Raw genomic sequence first — 14,689 nt, forward strand, 5'->3', positions numbered from 1 at the left:
AGATTTTAATTTTCACATAGACTGAGACACAAAAGCAATACATTTCTCGAATGCATCCAGGACAGTTTTCTGAAACAATATCATAGAACTGAGAGGTTGCACATGTCAGGAAAGAGAGAAAAAGCTGGGGCTCTTTTCTCTGGAAAAGAGAAGACTGAGGAGTTACGTGATAGAGGTTTTTAAGATTAATGATCTGTTTGATAGTTTAGACCTGGAGAAGATGTTTCCACTTAAAGGGGAGACCAGAACCACGGGTCATTATTATAAGATAGTCACCAATAAATCGAATTGAATCGAATAATGAATTCAGTAAAAACTTCTTAACCCAGTGACTGGTGAGAATGTAAAACTCGCTCCCACGAAGTGCAGTTGAGAAGGATCGCAAAGATGCATTCAAGGGGAATCTGGATAAACAGATGAGAGAGAAAGAACATAAGAACATAAAAAGTGGGAGCAGGAGTACGCCATCCAGCCCGTCGATCCTGCTCCACCATTCAATCAGATCATGCTTCATCTTCTACCTCAACTCCACTTTCCCGCCCGATCCCCAAATCCCTTGAATCCCCTCGAGCCCAAAATTCTATCAATTCCAGCCTTGAATATACTCAACGACTCAGTATCCACAGTCCTCTGGGCAGAAAATTCCAATGATTCACATCCCTCTGAGTGAATAAATTCCTCCTCATCTCAGTCTTACATGGCCGACCCCTTATTTGAAGACAATTTCCCCTTGTCCTAGACTCGACAGCCAAGGGAAACAATCTCTCCGGCTCTATCCTGTCAAGCCCCCTCAGAATCTTATGTTCTGTTTTATGTTTCAATGAGATGGCAGAGGAATAGATGGACATATTGATGGGGTTAGATGGAGAAGGATAGGCCTGGGGTCGTTGAGAGCTTCAGCACCGGCATGGACCTATTGGGCTGTATGGCCTTTTTCTGAGCTGTGCAGTCCACGTAATTCTGGAATCTTAGCCTACATTCGGCCCGTCATGCCTGTGCTAGCTTTTTGAAAGTACTGCCCAATTTAGTCTTACACCCCAGCGATTCCCCCATCACCCTGCAAATTATTCCTCTTCAATGACATGTTCAATTGCCTTTTGAAAGTGCCTATGGAATGTGGTTCCACCGCTCTTTTAGGTATTGCATTCCATATCATATCAAATCACGCTGAAAAAAATGTTTCTTCATTTCCCATCGATATATATTGCCAATTAATTTTATCTCACAGAGGCGCGGGAGAGAGAGAGAGAGAGAGAGTCGAGTGCGTGAGAAAGACAGAGTAGAAGGAGACAGAGAGGGTACAGACAGAGAGAGTGGGAGATACAGGAGAGTAAGGTGTGGAAGAGAGATAGAGAGAGAGAGAGTGGAAGGAGACAGAGAGAGTACAGACAGAGAGTGTACGAGAGACAGAGATAGAGAGAGGAGAGTGGGGTGAGAAAGTGATAAAGAGAGAGAGTAGAAGAAGACAGAGAGGGTAGAGGGATAGAGGGGAAGAGAGGATGAGACAGAGACAAGAGGAAGATCAGGAGAACACAAGAAGATAAAGGAGACAATGGGGAAGGCAGAGAACGATCACACGAGAGTGAGAGAGACCGACAGAGGGACAGAGAGAGGGAGAGAAACAGACAGAGAGTGAAACAGGGGAGAGACGGACGGAGAGTGTGAGAGACAGGGACAGAGCGAGTGACAGAGACTGGTCACGGAGAGAGAGAGTAGAGAGAGAGAGATCGAGAGAGAGAGAGAAACAATCAGGATCACAGCATCACAGGGCGTTGGAATCACCGAGAATGGGGGAAGACAATGATTTGTGGGGAAGGCCCAGGCTTCATCCCAGTCTCTGTTGGTAGATCTCACCCGGTGTGTGACTGACACACACACACACAGAATGGGAGAGTGTAGAGGGAGCTTTACTCTGTATCCAAACTCTGTTATTCATGTCCTGAGAGTGTTTGAAGGGATAGTGTAGATGGAGCGTAACTGTCTATCTAACTTGTGCTCTACCTGCCCTGGGAGTATTTGACGGGACACTCTGGAGGGGTTTTCACTCCTTATCTAATCCGTGCTGTACATGTCTTGTGAGTTTTTGATGGGACAGTGTCTAGGGGGATTTACTCTGTATCTAACCGGTGCTGCACCTATCCTGGAAGTAGTTGACGGGACACTCTGGGGGGGTTTTCGCTCTGTATCTAACCCGTGCTGTACCTGCCCTGGGAGTGTTTGATGGGACAGTGTAGAGGGAGCTTTACTCTGTATGTAACTCGTGCTGGACCTGCCCTGGGAGTGTTTGATGGGACAGTGTAGTGGGGGCTTTACTCTGTATCTAACCTGTGCTGTACCTGTCAGGGGAGTGTTTGATGGGACAGTGTAGAGGGGCTGTACTCTGTATCTAACCCGTGCTGTTTCCAACGTTTGAACAGTTTAGACTGAGGTGGTTCATATTCCTCATGCCTCACATTCCTAAGCATTAAACACTGTGACAGTGTTTTACTTTGCTCCGCCCTGTTACTGTAAAATTCTCTCTGATCACCTCAGAATGTTCTGCCTCTCGCATGGATCCGTGTTCCACCTGCAGATGCCCCACAGGTCAGTGCTGAGTCTGGTTATTGTACCATGGGGTTTATCACTGCCAGTCCACGTCATGTCCTCCCGTCACAGGCCGAACCCACCGACTCCATCCCTCTCCCTGGACACCGTCTGATGCTGAAACAGACCATTATCAATCTTTGACGTCCGATTTGAACCTGAGCTGAGATTCCGACCACATATTCTCTCCATCACCAAGTCCGCTGAATTCCATCTCTGTAATTCGCCCGTCTCCGCTCCTGCCTCTTCTCATCTATTGCTGAAACCCTTATCCGTGCCTCAGTTACCTCGAGACTGGACTATACCAATGCTCTTCTGCCAACCTCCATCATACACCCTTCATTAACTTCAGCTCATCCAAAACTCAGCTGCCCGTATCCTAATTCGCACAAAGTTTGGTTCAATCATCACCCCCTGTGTTCGCATTGGCTCACGGTCCGGCAACGCCTCGATTTGAAAATTCTCATCGTTGTGTTCAAAACCTTCCACGGCCATCGCTCCCCCTATTTCTGTAACCTCCAACAAGACTACAACCCCATCGTCCCCCACTGAGGTCTCTGCGCTGCTCCCATTCAGGTCCATCGCGCATCCCCGATTTCCTGCACTGCACCATTGGCGGCCGTGTCTTCAGTTGCCTGGTCCATAAGCTCTGCTATTTCCTGCCTCTGATTCACTCTCCTCCTTTATGACGCTACTTAAAATGCACCTTCTCACGATATCCCTCAATCCATAACTGCCCACCTTCTCCTCATATCACTAAACACCACATACATGCCTTCTCCTCATATCCCTTAATCGCTAATTGCAAACCTTCTCTCCCAATCCCTAAACCCGACCTATCCACCGTCTCAAAATATCCCTCAATCCCTACCTACCCACCTTCCTACCTTCCAACCATATCCTTCAATCCCCAACGAGCAACCTTATCCCCATATCACTAATTCCAACCTACCCAATTTCTACCCATTTTCCTTAATCTCACCGATCCATCGTCTGACCATATTCCTCCCTCTCACCTACCAACCTTCTCCCCTTATCCCTCAGTCCCACCGACCCACCTTCTCAAGAGTTCAGAACGTTCTCCCCTGATAAAGGTGAGTTTGGAGACTCAGAATCACTCCCAGGAGTATTCCAGTTTCTGAATGGGTAAAAAGAGCTATTTTGTTCCTGATACTCAAACTTTCCCTCCAACTCTGAATCAGCTCCCACACGAACCTGGTTTCCGTAACTGCCCTCTGAACTATGGCCTCGGTATCAGACAGGCGCACCGAGCCCAGACGGGCCTGCAAAGTCCTTCTCACTAACGACTGGGAACTGGTGCCAAAGTTGGGAGATCTGTCCAACAGACTCGTCAAGCAATAAGCTGACATCGTCATTATGAGCCGAGGCTCAGTAGGCAGCATTTGGCCTCATAGTAAGAAGGCCCTGGGCTCGGACCCCACATACACCAGAGACTTGAGCATCTTAATCCAGGTCGACAATTTCCTATGCCAGTACTGTGGGAGCGCCGCATGCTCAGAGGGTCAGTACTGAGGGAATGCTGCACTGTCAGAGGAGCAATACTGAGGAAGCGCCGCACGGTCGGAGAATCAGTAATGAGGGAGTGTTGCACTTTCGGAGGGACAGTAAAGTGGGAGTGCTGCACTGTCGGATGGTCAGGACTGAGGGAGTGCTGCACTGTCGGAAGGTCAGTACTGAGGGAGTGTTGCACTGTCGGAAGGTCAGTACTGAGAGAGCGCTGCAGTGTTGGAAGGTCAGTACTGAGGGAGGGCTGTACTCTTTGAAGTGTCGTCATTTGGATGAGATGTTAAACCGAGTGCGCTCGTCTCAGTCATAAATGGCCGACCCCTTATCTGGGGAATGGGGAATGAATATTCCCCAATGTTCCAGATTCGCCAGTCAGTGGTGTCACCATCTATCCTGTCAAGTCCCCTCAGAATACTATATGTTTCTATGAGATGAGAAAGGAATAGGATATGTTGATGGGGTTAGATGAAGAAGGGTGGTGGGAGGCTCGTGTGGAACATAAACCACGGCATGTATCTATTGTGCCGAATGGCCTGTTTCTCAGCTGTACAGTCTAAGTTTTTTCTGGAAACTTAGCATATATTGGGCCCATCATGCCTGTGCTCGTTCTTTGAAAGAACTCCCCAATTTAGTCCAACACACCAGATTTTGCCCCATAACCCTGCAAACTAGTCCTCTTCAATGATATGCCCACTTGCCTTTAAAAAGAGCCTGTGGAATGTGATTCGACCGCTCTTTCAGGAAATGCATTCCAAATCATAATAAACCTCAGTGAAAAAATGTTTTCAAATTTACCCGAGATCTTTGGCTAATTATTTTGTTATCACAGAGAGGAGAGCTGAAGAAAGAATATAGAGCTGAAGAAAGAGGGAGAGTTTATCGAGAGACAGAACTAGTATAGTGAGAGAGAGAGCAGGAGAGAGAAAGAAACATCGGGAGAATCAGGTGAGAAAGAGAGAGAGAGTGAGAGGGGATGAGATGGGGTAAGAGAGAGAGAAGGTGAGCACAAGAAGAGAAACAGAGACAGAGGGGAAGACAGAGAAAGATAAGTGGGTTAAGGAGAGAGACCGACACAGGGCCAGAGAGAGAAAAAATAAATCAGAGAGAGAAATAAAAACAGGGAAGACAAACAGAGAGAGTGACGATTAGCTCAGGTGGTGAGAGCGTGATATTAATGCCACAATGGGCGCAGGTTTGATCCCTGTAAGGACCATGAACGTTCTTTTTATGAAGAGCGCAGTTTCCACTCTTAATTTTAGACTGCGAGCGAATTATAAATGCAAAGTTTGGAAGGAAATTCACTCAGAACAGAGCATCGGAGAAGCATTTTCATGTTGGTGCTGTGAGTCCCGGATCATTCTGTGTCTGTTTAAAAGGGGTGAGCTGTCAGTCCAGGATCATTCTGTGTCTGTTTTACTGGGATGTGCTGTCAGTCCCGGATCATTCTGCGTCTGTTTTAAAGGGGTGAGCTGTCAGTCCAGGATCATCCTGTGTCTGTTTTAAAGTGGTGCGCTGTCAGTCCCGCATCATTATGTGACTGTTTATGAGGGGTGTGCTGTCAGTCCAGGATCATACTGTATCTGTTTTAAAGGGGTGTGCTGTCAGTCCTGGATCACAGACTCAAGTTACTGTTGAGAGCCTGAAACCGTCGACGGCTCGATCACACTGGAGATCACAACCCACTGAGCGGAACTGGGGCATGAAAAGGTTTAATGAATGAAACAAATACTTCAAACAGGAAGAATTGAGCCCCCACAGAAATACGGAGATCAGAGGAGCCTGTCGCTGAGGCAAAGCAGTCATAATCGGAGATTTGAATTTTCCCATTGTCTGCGTTATAGTGCATTTCGGACAGTTTACTGAAACAATATCACAGAACGGGGAGGATATAACTATCACGAAACGGAGAACAAGCTTGAAAAGAAAAGACTGAGGAGTGACCTGATAGAAATCTTTAAGTTTAATGACAGGTTAGATAGGGTAGACGGAGAGAAAATTATTTCATCCGCGAGTGAGAGCAGACCAAGGGGTTACAAATCGAAGCTGGTCACTGATAAATCCAATATTAATTCAGGAGAAACTCCTTTACCCAGGGAGTGGTGAGTGTGAGCAACTCGCGACTACAAGTGAGTTGAGGCGACGAGCAAAGATGCTGCTAAGATTAAGCGAGATAAACACACGAGGGAAAAAGGGAATAGAAGGATATGTTGATTGGGTTCGATGAAGAAGGGTGAAAGGAGGATCATCTGCAGCATGAGCAACGGCATGGACTCGTTGGGACGAATGGCTTGTTTCTGTGCCGTACAGTGTATGTAGGGGGTAAGAGAAAGAGGGAGAGTAAAGGGAGAAAGAGAGAGTAGAGGGAGAGAGAGAGAACACGAGAGAGACAGACAGAGACAGACAGAGAAAGAGATGGAGTTTGAGGAACAGAATATCGAGAAAGAGAGGAGGGATAAGTAAATAGATACAGAAGGAAATGTTTTGGAAATGCCTGTGGGCTGTTGGCAGCTGAACAATAGCCACTTGTTGCTGCTTCAATGGATTTGTTCCAGGAAGAATTTCGACAAAAACAGCAATTTGTATCTTAACATCAATCGGACTGAGAGAGTGGAGCAGACAGAGAAGGAAGGGAGAATGACCGAGAATGGGGGAAGGCATTGATCTCTGGGAAAGGCCCAGGCTCCATCCCGGTCTCCGTTCGTAGATATCGCCTGGTGTGGGATTGAGACCCACACACAGAGCATGGGAGAGTGCAGAGGGACTTTTACTCTGTATCTAACCTGTGTTGTAACTCCCCCGGGAGTGTTTGATGGGACAGTGTTAAAGGAGCTTTACTCTGTATCTATCCGTTGTTGGACCTGCCCTGGGACGGTTTGATGGAAGACTGCAGTAATCTGTTACGAACCCCAACTTCACCTGCCCTAGGAGTGCTTGATGTGACATTGTAGAGGGTGCTTTACTCTATATCTGACCCATTTTATACCTGTCCTGGGAACACTTTAAACTAAGGTGGTTGGTATTTCCCATGCCTCATATTCCAAAGCATTAATTCCGTGACAGTGTCTCTGTTGGTGAGCCCTGTTATTACAAGAATCTTTCTGTTCACACCGGAAGGTTCTGTCTCTCACTTGTGTTCCGTTACTCGAGCAGTTCATTCACAGGTCAGTGCTGAGTGTGGCAATTGTATCATGGTGGGGCGGGGGGGGTGGGGGGCATCATTCCCAGGCCCACCATCGTGCAGACACAGAGAAAGTAGATCGCAGTCCAGACACTGAGAATTGAGATTAAATCAGACATTGAGAGAGGAGTAAACAGTCCAGACAGTGAGAGGGGATCACAGTCCATATAGTGAGAGAGGCGATCACAGTCCAGACACTGAGAGAGGCGATCAGAGTCTAGACACTGAGAGAGGCGATCAGAGTCCAGACACTGAGAGAGGTGATCACAGTCCAAATGCTGCGAGGGTATTACAGTCCAGACACTGAGAGAGTGGATCACAGTCCAGCCATGAGAGAGGAGTTCACAGTACAGACACTGAGAATATCAGGAGCAATATTTAAAAAAAATGCACTCGGGGTTATAATCTCTGGATTATTACCTGAGCCAGGTGCAAATAGTCGGAGGGATAAGCAGATTTGGGAGGAGAACACATGGATGAAGGAGTGGTTCCATTTCGTGGGACACTGGCACCTGTAATAAGACAGGATGGAACTGTACCGTTGGGAGCGGCTCCACCTGACCCGGGCGGGGGCCAGGATCCCAGCGCGAAGGATAAATCGGGCTTTAAACGAGTAAATGGGGTGTAGGGCTCAGTTGGAAAGTAATATAAATAACAATTCGAGAACAAAAGGGAAGAGACTATCGTCAGAAATGTTGCTTTAAGCACTGAAGGTAAAGGAAAAATTGAAAGATGTAAAGTAATTAAATCGGGAGGGAGAAACAAGGAAAGTGTGAGAAATACAATATTACAATATGGGTAGGGTGTGTGGCCCAAATAAGAGTTCTTTATACAAACGCATGGAGCAAAAGCAACGAATTGAATGAAATTCGGGCACAAATTCAACCGACAGGGTACGAAATTGTAGCCATTACTGAGGCATGGCTGCACAACAGTCAGGAATGGGAACTGAATATAGCAGGTTATAATGTCTCTAGGAAGGATAGGAGAACTGGCAGAGGGGGAGGAGTATCCTGAGTGATTAAGGATGAAAATACTTCATTGATTAGAGAGGATACAACGATAGGTAAGCAGGCAGTGGAAACTTTATTGGAAGAATTAGGAAATAGAAAAGTAATTAAGACCAAAGTGGGAGTTGTGCATGGACCCTCTTGTCGCAGCTGTGAAGCGGCAGAATGTATAAATGCGGAGATTAGACAAGCAGAGTGTTTGCAAAGGGGATATATTTTATCTTTCTTATAGATTGGGATGAACAGACGAGCTCATGTCAGAAAGGTAACGAATTTCTTGAGTCGGTTCAGGAAAGATTTCTGCAACAATATATCCGAGGACCAACAAGGGGGCGGGCCATACTGGAATTAATAATGAGTAATGGGGCAGATTAGTTAATAGCTTAACGGTGCCTGAACATTTATTAAATTGGAAAACTGCACATGTCACTCCACTAATTAAGAAAGGTGACAGAAGGAAACCAGGGAATTATGGACCAGTTCGCCAAACACCTGTTTTCGAGAAATTACTCGAGTCTCTTATTAAGGATAGTGACTGAACACCTTGAACATTTTCAGCTGATCAGTGAGAACCAGCATGGATTTTGTTTTGAAGAGGTGACTGAAGTCGTGGACAGGGGAATGTCTATGGAGTTTGTTTCTATGGACTTCCAAAAGGCATTCGATAAAGTCCCTCAGAAGAGGCTGTTTGCTAATGTTGAAGCTGATGGAATTGAGGGGGAATGATTGACCTGGTTAGGAAATTGGCAGAGCGGCAGGAGACATTGGGCCAGAAATCGCTACGAGCGGCGAGGCAACGCTCACTGCAGCTACTGCGAATTAAATTAACAAAAATACTGACTGTAGGCTCTGTGGCGATGAATTGCTTGAATTTGAACTTTACAAAAATTGTGCTCTATCAACCCAGCCTCTGAGCAGCGTGATTTGCTGCGCAGCTGGAAAGGTGTGTGAGGAGAAGACACGACCACAAAAATCGGTAAGGACGAGAATACCTGCCCACAGAATCAGGCTGCATTGCTCAAACAATCAAGCAGACTTAATTCCTTTAAAGTTAGCATGCTGTATGGCATTCTAATTTTTTTTTTAAATCAAAAAACAAAGAAATAATTGAATTAAATTAAAGAGACAGAAGGGAAATGTTTAAAAAATAATGTTGTAATTTTCATTCTTCTTCAATAACCAAAAACTAATAAACTAAAGTGTAACATGAGAGTCCTCGTTTATAAAAGTTAATCTTTACTTGTTTGGCAGTCATTAAAACTTACCGAGCTGTTAAAATTCAGTTTGGACTTTGTATTAACTAGAATGAGAAGTGGACTTCAAGGGTTAAATAATGAAGTGAGATTTCACAAACTAGGGTTGCATTCTCTGGAATTTAGAAGATTAAGGGGAGATTTGTTCGAAGTTTTCAAGATATTAAGGTGAAATGATAGGGTAGATAGAGAGAAACTAGATCCGCTGGTCGGGGAGTCCAGCACTAGGGGTCTGAGAACAAAAAATAGAGCCAGAACTTTCAGGAGTGAAGTTATGAAACACTTCTACACGCAAAGGGTGGGAGATGTTTGGAACTCTCTTCTGCAAACGGAAGTTGATGTTAGCTCAATTGATAATTTTAAATCTGAGGTTGTTAGATTTTTGTTAACTCTGTTAATATTGGATTTAAGGCGGGTGAATGAAGTTCAGTCAGAGATCCGCCATGATCCCAGTGAATGGCGTAACAGGCTCGATGGATCAAATGGCTTCCCCCTGTTCCGACGTTCCTGGTCAATGTCATCACCCACCCCAATCTTCAGCAGGCGGCGCTGGTGACCAGCAGTGACAGATGAAAGAGAGACAGAGAAAGTGGCAAGAGGAACAGAGACATAAGCAAAAAGGTTGAGAAATGGGGAGAGGAAGTCAGAGAGAAAAATGAAGACATCGACATATAGTTCGGGAGAGTGAACGAGAGAGACAGAGAGGTGACAAAGAGAGATTGAAAAAGAGAGGAGAGAGCAAGAAATAGAGAGAAGTAGGAGAGGCCGAAAGAGAGACAGACAGAGAGTGAGAGAAGAGGATAGAGGGAGAGACGAGGATAGGGGGAGAGATAGCTGAGGGAAAGAGAGAGAGACGCAGAAGGAGACGGAGAAAGAGAGAGAGAGAGATAAACGAATGGAGGTTGGGGGGGGGGGGGAGAGTGATAACGATGGAGAGGGAGACAGAGAGATCGTGATTGAACGGCAGAGAATCAGCAGAGAGAGAGAGACATAGAGAGAGAGACAGAATTATAGAGACAGAGAGATGGTGGGGGAGAAAGAATCAAAGACACAAACAGAGGGAGAAACAGACAGAGAGAGAGGGCGGAGGGAGGAAGAAAGAGAGGGAGAGACTGAGATGGATCAATGAGTGTAGATGGAGGGAGACAGAGAGAGAGAGAGCGAGTCGAGACAGATAGACGAGGGTAGATATGGAGAGACGGGGAAAGAAAGAGATAGAGAAAGAAAGTGGAGGGTGAGTGCCTGGAAAAGAGAGAATCAGAGGGAAATATTCAGAGGGAGAGAATGAGGGGGAGATAAAGGGACAGAGTTACACAGTACAGGGCGAGAGACAGAGAGAGAGACAGAGAGATGGGGATGGACAGAGAGTGGAGTGGCACAGACTGTAGTGCACAGAGTGTCGTGGCACAGAGTGTCGTGGCAGAGAGAAAGAGAACGTATAAAAGGGAAGCTTGAAATTGAAGGTGAGATATATAGAAAGGGAGAGAGTTAGTGACTGAGAGAGGTGGAGACGAGAGGTGGAGAGGGAGAGAGATGGAGAGTGGAGGGAGAGAGTGAGGGGAGAGAGTGAAGAACGAAAGAGGATGACACAGTGCAGAGGCAGAGAGACACCGAGAGAGGCAATGACGAGGCGGGGGAGTGACAGAGAGACAGGCAGACAGACTGTGAGAATCTGAAAAATACGGACAGAGAGACAGTGGGGTGAGGGAGAAAGAAAGAGACAGACAGATGGAGAAACAGACAGAAAGAAAAAGAAACATTGGAGACAGAGAAACGGAAGAGAAATAATGAGAGATGGGGATGAATCAGAGACAGAGAGAGAGAGAGAGAGAGAGAGAAAGGAGGAGAGACATGGAGGAGAGGGTGAGAGCTCGTAAACAGCGAGGAGAGTGCGACAGAAACAGAGATAGAGGCCGTGAGAGAGAAAGGGAGAGAGGAAGGGGTGAGATAGCGAGCAGAGGGAGAGCACGAGCAGAGAGCGATGAGGGTGAGTCACAGAGAGAGAGTGAGGGGTATAGGGAGGGGGACAGGGAAAGAGAGAGAGATTCCCACCGACCGATCTTCTACCAATTTCACTCAACACAATCACCCAACCTTCTCACAATATCCCTCAACAAAACGTTTCACCTTCTCACCATATCCATCAACCCCACCGACCGAATTTCTCCCAACATCACTCAACCCCACCTACACACATTCACACAATATCCATCAATACCCACCTGCACACATTCTCCACATTTCACTCAAACTGCACCTAATCACCTTCTCCACATATAACTGACACACGGCTACCCAACTTCTCCCCATATCTCGCACTCCCTCTTACCATCCTTCTCCTAAGATCACTCTAACCCACCGAACCACCTTCTCACAATATCTCTCAATCATAACCAACCACCTTTATTAATATTTCCCACAATCACACCTAACCAACTCCTCACCATATCCGTCCACCCCACCTACCACCTTCTCCACATATTCCTCAATCCCCACCGACACACCTTCTCCCCATGTCACTCAATCACACCATCCCACCTTCACACAAAATCCCTCAATTCCCAACTACAAATCATCCCCTCATATCCCTCGATCCCAACCTACCCACATTCTCTCCTTATTCCTCAATCCCACCGACACAACTTCTCACCCTATCCCTCAAACCCCAGATACCCAAATTCTCACCATATCCCTCAGTACAACCTAACCAACTCCCAATAACACTCAAATCACAGCTACACACCTTCTCCCCATAACACTCAACCCCACCTGCCCACATTCTCACAACATCGCTCAATCCCCACCAACACACCTTCCCAACATATCCCTCAATCCCATCTACCAACTTCTAACCATGTCAGTCAATCCCAACTAACCACATTCCCAGATCCCTCAATCAACATCCATGCACCTTAACCCCATATCCCTCAATCCCACCAACCCAACTTCTCAGCATACTCCTCAATCCCCACCAAAATACCTTCCTTCCGTATCACACAAAAGCACCGTCTCAGCAGATCATTCAAACACACCCAACCACCTTCTCACTATATCCATTAATTACCACTGAACCACGCTCTCACCATATCCGTCTACCGCACCTCCAAACATTCTACCCATATCCATCAATCCCCACCTACACACCTTCTCCCCATATCACTGAAGCCCACCGACCCGCATTCACAAAAATCCCTCAATCCACAACTACCTCTCTTATCCCTCAACCCCCTATTGACGTATTTCCGCCATATCCTTTAATTCCCACTTAATCATGGGTGACTTAGCATTAAATTATGGAGTGCGTACGAGATGATATTTTAGACCAGTATGTTGAGGAGCTAATTTGGGAACAGGCTATCCTAGATTGGGTATTGAGCATTGAGAAGCGGTGAATTCATAACCTTGTTGTGCGGGGTGCTTTCAGGAAGAGTGACCGTAACATGATAGAATTCTTCATTAAGATAGAAAGTGAAGTCGTGCAATCCGAAACTAGGGTACTGAATCTAAACAAAGGAAACGAGGAAGGTATGAGGAGTGAGTTGGCTATGATAGATTTGGAACCTTCATTAAAAGGCATGACGGTGGATAGGCAATGGCTGACATTTAAAGAAAAATGCATGAATTGCAACAGTTATACATTCCAATCTGGCACAAAAAGACAAAAGGAAACGAGTCCTAAACATAGCAAACAAAAGAAATTATGGATAGGATGAGATCCAAAGAGGAGTCATAGAAATTTGCCAGAAAATGTAGCAAGCCTGAGGATTGGGAGCTGTTCAGAATTGAGCAAAAAAGAGCCAAGAGATTGATTAAGAGGGAAAAATAGAGTATGAGTGTGAACTTGCAAGTAACATAAAAGCGGATTACAAGAACTTCACAAGAGGGAATATGATATTGAGATAGAGGATCAGCCATGATCATATTGAATGCTAAGGCAGGATCGAAGGGCCGAATGGCCGACTCCTGCTCCTATTTTCTATGATTCGATGACTCGGTTGCCTCGATTTCCATCTTCAGCAGGTGGTGTCAGATCGACCGTCCATTACACACCCTGCCACATTTTCACATCGATACCATTAAAAGTAATTGACAGAATATTATGGGCTGATTGCCTGCAATTTCCTAAAGTGCTCTCCCGGGGAGTGACGCTCCACCGCAAGTTCCACTGCCCGGATTGTGAGTCCGCTGAAGGTCGAATAAACCCCCGGTGATAACTGGGGGAGAACAAAACCCTGCACGGCCTCGGTTTCGCGCTCTCCACAGTTTGTTTGATTAGTTTCCCTTTTCGGGTTTTATACATTTTAACCATTTTAACATTTTTGTTCTTGAAATGTCTCTCATTTACTCCGCAGATATGTTTTGTCATCTCTCCATTTCTTAATATCCTGAAGTAGATTCCAGGTCAGTCAACGCATGAAATTCCATCTAACTCCCGTTTGTCGCCTCCGTTCTTTCCTTTTTCCCAGTTCCACTAAAATTGTTTCACTTTGTTTTACGTCCACACTAGAGTTATACCTGAGCCGTTACCCTGTCCTTTGTCCAGATAGTGACCGATCCGCTGGGTATTTTCACCTCTTCCTTTCATTGTTTCAGATTCACAATAATTACACATTGATCCATTTCTTTACAGTTTGGTCTGTTTCTCTTCTGTTACTTTCTCTGATTCTACGCTCTGATAACTTGTTAGTTTTGTGATGTTTAAATAATCCAAACTCATCCCGTGCCCCTCCCACTTACCCGATGTTCTTGTCCACTGAAATGCCTCTCGTAAGTTGACAACAAGCTGACTCCGTCCACCCCTTCTTCAACTTCCTGTTCCAATCTGTCCCGGTAGAATTTCGTGAACTGGACCAGTTGGTAACCGTCAGACTTGATCAAGAACTCAGTGATCGCAGTGTTCGGTCTGTGAACAACAATGGAGAAAACCAAACACATTATCGACCTTCCATCCGGGCGGCGACATTTCCTCTGACACCAAACGGCTGACTCCTCCTGTGAGCCATGTTATCAAATACCTTCCGAAAACCCATATATGCCGCATGTGTTACAATCCATTGACCTATATAGTCATGTCTCAACAAGGCTGTGTACAATTTGTCAAATACGATGTCAAATGTCCACAGTCAATCCGTTCTAAC

This window comes from Heptranchias perlo, unplaced genomic scaffold, assembly GCF_035084215.1.
Source record: "Heptranchias perlo isolate sHepPer1 unplaced genomic scaffold, sHepPer1.hap1 HAP1_SCAFFOLD_44, whole genome shotgun sequence".
Taxonomy (NCBI): domain Eukaryota; kingdom Metazoa; phylum Chordata; class Chondrichthyes; order Hexanchiformes; family Hexanchidae; genus Heptranchias; species Heptranchias perlo.